A 5,000-nucleotide genomic window follows, 5' to 3' on the forward strand; every position below is an offset into this window, starting at 1 on the left:
TAGCTGCTAGCTAACGCGTCAGACCTTTTACATTCTTTAGAGGATTGAAACCTCAGGGCCTTTAACCCCCGTTCACCGTTTACACTCAACGATCCTTCCGAACAAAACCCTTACACATCTGTCCGTCCAACTGACCCCCGAGATACCTAACACGCAGATTAACACGTCAGCGGTGATCGGCGTGTCATAGAGGAGTCACAAAGACGGGCAAAATAGAGTGGTTGAATAAAAAATACTCACTCAATTGGCCGTGATTTAACGTAGCACACAATGATGCAAAGCCCATGCAAAGTCCAGTGGCCCAAGCAAACAAATAAGATAGATCTGGCTCGGCGTTCCTCATCTCCACATCGTCACCCAGCACGCCGACGCCCAATAACAATTCCCCCGCAAATTGTGCACCTCGAGCGGCAGTACTTTAAACGGCGCCGTCTTCGGCGTGGACGGCATGAACCAAGTCGGCAAGCATCGTCACCCAGCACACAGACGTCCACTAACAATTCCTCCCCCCTGCAAATTGCGCGCCGCGAACGGCAGTACTTTCAAGTATGCCGCCTTCGGCGGGGACATCGTGAACCAAATCGGCAGGCAGGCGTCGTCAGCCGGTCGACCGACCCCCAGTTGCATTGCCCCAACGGCCATTGTGCACTTCGAACAGAACAGTGCTTTTAAAATATTCCGCCTGCCGCGTGTACATCATGAAACAAATGGAAAGGACGAACCGGGCGTGCAACCGATGCACGGAGAGTGACAGGTCGTCAAGCAAGTCCGTGGCAATCCGTCGGCCGACTCGGCCGCGGCCAGCAGAGGCGTTTTGGCCCGGGCGCGCCGAACTTTGCGCGCCCTCGGTATGCGTAACACTAGCACATGCCTTCAAAACTCACTACAAAATAACCCCAAAGTATGCCGCCTTCCCCGTGGGCCTTGTTACCAATATCTTGCCCTGCTTCCTGATGCCCTTATGGGGTCGGCTCTGTTCTTGCAGAACCCTCAGGTGGTGCAGAGTCTGGGCCATTTTATCAATATCTTGCCCTGATTCCTGATGCCCTTATGGGGTCGGCTCTGTTCTTGCAGAACCCTGAGGTGGTGCAGAGTCTGCGCCTTGTTATCAATATCTTGCCCTGCTTCCTGAAACCCTTATGGGGTTGGTTCTGTTACAAAACCCTCAGGTGGTGCAGAGTCTGGGCCACTTTATAAATAACTCTGCCTGCATTAGGGTCAGGGTTAGGGTTAGGGTTAGGGTTAGGGTTAGGGTTAGGGTTAGGGTTAGGGTTAGGGTTAGGGTTAGGGTTAGGGTTAGGGTTAGGGTTAGGGTTAGGGTTAGGGTTAGGGTTAGGGTTAGGGGTAGGGGTAGGGGTAGGGGTAGCGGTAGGGGTAGGGGTAGGGGTAGGGGTAGTTTGAACTACTGCCGCTCCAGGCGCGCACTGTGCGTGGGTAATTTTCAGTGGGCGTCGGTGTGCTGGGTGACGATGCCGCCCAGACTCTGCACCACCTGAGGGATCTGCAAGAACAGAGCCGAACCCGCAAGGGTATCGGGAAGCAGGGCAAGATATTGATAACAAGGCCCAGACTCTGCACCACCCGAGGGTTCTGCAAGAACAGAGCCGACCCCATAAGGGTATCAGGAAGCAGGGTGAGATAGTGACACCATTTGTAAAACCGGCAAATCCCACCCAGGAAACATTGCAAAAATTGGCCTCTAATGCTGGAACGTGGGTAAAGCCAAACAAACACGACACGTTTTAAAAGAACGTTACTAAAACAGCCTGGGATATGCCCATGACAAAGGATAGGCCGAACCTCACCAGAAAAAAAGAGAGGGAGACCACGGCAGAGCTGAGGGATAAACATGAGATGGTGATAAAACCAGCAGACGAGGGGAGCAGTAGGGTTACAAATTAATGTCAATATGGGGCCTGCTCCCACTGGGTAATAGACAAAAACATAGAACAGGGTGACAGGAGAGACTGGATAGCACAGAGGATAACCCGTGAGCGAAATAATGGGGTGTATGCAGTTCAATGTAAGGAGTGTACCTTACGGTACATAGGGGAAACAGGTAAAACAGCCTCAGCGGTGATCGACGTGTCAAAGAGGAGTCACAAAGACGGGCAAAATAAAGTGGTTGATTATAGACAATAGACAATAGACAATAGGTGCAGGAGTCGGCCATTCAGCCCTTCGAGCCAGCACCGCCATTCAATGCGATCATGGCTGATCACTCTCAATCAGTACCCCGTTCCTGCCTTCTCCCCATACCCCCTCACTCCGTTATCCTTAAGAGCTCTATCCAGCTCTCTCTTGAAAGCATCCAACGAACTGGCCTCCACTGCCTTCTGAGGCAGAGAATTCCACACCTTCACCACTCTCTGACTGAAAAGGTTCTTCCTCATCTCCGTTCTAAATGGCCTACCCCTTATTCTTAAACGGTGGCCCCTTGTTCTGGACTCCCCCAACATTGGGAACATGTTTCCTGCCTCTAATGTGTCCAATCCCCTAATTATCGTATATGTTTCAATAAGATCCCCCCTCATTCTTCTAAATACCAGTGTATACAAGCCCAATCGCTCCAGCCTTTCAACATACGACCGTCCCGCCATTCCGGGAATTAACCTAGTGAACCTACGCTGCACGCCCTCCATAGCAAGAATATCCTTCCTCAAATTTGGAGACCAAAACTGCACACAGTACTCCAGGTGCGGTCTCACCAGGGCCCGCTACAACTGTAGAAGGACCTCTTTGCTCCTATACTCAACTCCTCTGGTTACGAAGGCCAACATTCCATTGGCTTTCTTCACTGCCTGCTGTACCTGCATGCTTCCTTTCATTGACTGATGCACTAGGACATCCAGATCTCGTTGAACTCCCCCTCCTCCTAACTTGACACCATTCAGACAATAATCTGCCTTTCTACTCTTACTTCCAAAGTGAATAACCTCGCACTTATCTACATTAAACTGCATCTGCCATGTATCCGCCCACTCACACAACCTGTCCAAGTCATCCTGCAGCCTTATTGCATCTTCCTCACAATTCACACTACCCTCCAGCTTAGTATCATCTGCAAATTTGCTAATGGTACTTTTAATCCCTCCGTCTAAGTCATTAATGCATATCGTAAATAGCTGGGGTCCCAGCACCGAACCTTGCGGTACCCCACTGGTCACTGCCTGCCATTCCGAGAGGGACCCATTTATACCCACTCTTTGCTTTCCGTCTGTCAACCAATTTTCTATCCATGTCAGTACCCTACCCCCAATACCACGTGCCCTAATTTTGCCCACTAATCTCCTATGTGGGAGCTTGTCGAAGGCTTTCTGAAAGTCGAGGTACACCACGTCCACTGACTCTCCCCTGTCAATTTTCCTAGTTACATCCTCAAAACATTCCAGTAGATTTGTCAAGCATGATTTCCCCTTCGTAAATCCATGCTGACTCGCAATGATCCTGTTACTGCTATCCAAATGCTCAGCAATTTCGTCTTTTCTAATTGACTCCAGCATCTTCCCCACCACTGATGTCAGACTAACTGGTCTATAATTACCCGTTTTCTCTCTCCCTCCCTTCTTAAAAAGTGGGATAACATTTGCTATCCTCCAATCCACAGGAACTGATCCTGAATCTATATAGAACATTGAAAAATGATCTCCAATGCTTCCACTATTTCTAGAGCCACCTCCTTAGGTACCCTGGGATGCAGACCATCAGGCCCTGGGGATTTATCAGCCTTCAGTCCCATCAGTCTACCCAAAACCATTTCCTGCCTAATGTGGATTTCCTTCAGTTCCTCCATCACCCTAGGTTCTCCGGCCCCTAGAACATTTGGGAGATTGTGTGTATCTTCCTCAGTGAAGACAGACCCAAAGTAACGGTTTAACTCGTCTGCCATTTCTTTGTTCCCCATAATAAATTCCCCCGTTTCTGTCTTCAAGGGACCCACATTTGCCTTGACTATTTTTTTCCTCTTCACGTACCTAAAAAAACTTTTGCTATCCTCCTTTATATTATTGGCTAGTTTACCCTCGCACCTCATCTTTTCTCCCCGCATTGCCTCTTTAGTTAACTTTTGTTGCTCTTTAAAAGAGTCCCAATCCTCTGTCTTCCCACTCTTCTTTGCTATGTTATACCTCCTCTCCTTAATTTTTATGCTGTCCCTGACTTCCCTTGTCAGCCACAGGTGTCTCTTACTCCCCTTAGAGTCTTTCCACCTCTTTGGAATAAATTGATCCTGCAACCTCTGCATTATTCCCTGGAATACCTGCCATTGCTGTTCTACCGTCTTCCCTGCTAGGGCCTCCTTCCAGTCAATTTTGGCCAGCTCCCGCCTCATGCCTCTGTAATCCCCTTTGCTATACTGTAATACAGACACTTCCGATTTTCCCTTCTACCTTTCCATTTGCAGAGTAAAACTTATCGTGTTGTGATCACTGCCTCCTAACGGCTCTTTTACCTCTAGTCCCCTTATCAGATCAGGATCATTAAAAACACTCACTCTATTGGCCGTGATTTAACCTAGCACACAGTGTTGCAAAGCCCACGCAAAGTCCAGTGGGCCAAGCAAACAAATAAGATAGATCTGGCTCGGCGTTCCACATCTCCACATCGTCACCCAGCACGCCGACGCCCATTAACAATTCCCCCGCAAATTGTGCACCTCGAGCGGCAGTACTTTAAACGGCGCCGTCTTCGGCGTGGACGGCATGAACCAAGTCGGCAAGCATCGTCACCTAGCACACAGACGTGCACTAACAATTCCTCCCCCCGCAAATTGCGCGCCGCGAACGGCGGTACTTTCAAGTATGCCGCCTTCGGCGGGGACATCGTGAACCAAATCGGCAGGCAGGCGTCGTCAGCCGGTCGACCGACCCCCAGCTGCATTTCCCCAACGGACATTGTGCACTTCGTACAGAACAGTGCTTTTAAAATATTCCGCCTGCCGCGTGGACATCATGAACCAAATGAGCAGGCAGGCATCATATCATATCATATCATACACATAC

Source organism: Rhinoraja longicauda, unplaced genomic scaffold (assembly GCF_053455715.1).
Source record: "Rhinoraja longicauda isolate Sanriku21f unplaced genomic scaffold, sRhiLon1.1 Scf000068, whole genome shotgun sequence".
NCBI classification, from domain to species: domain Eukaryota; kingdom Metazoa; phylum Chordata; class Chondrichthyes; order Rajiformes; family Arhynchobatidae; genus Rhinoraja; species Rhinoraja longicauda.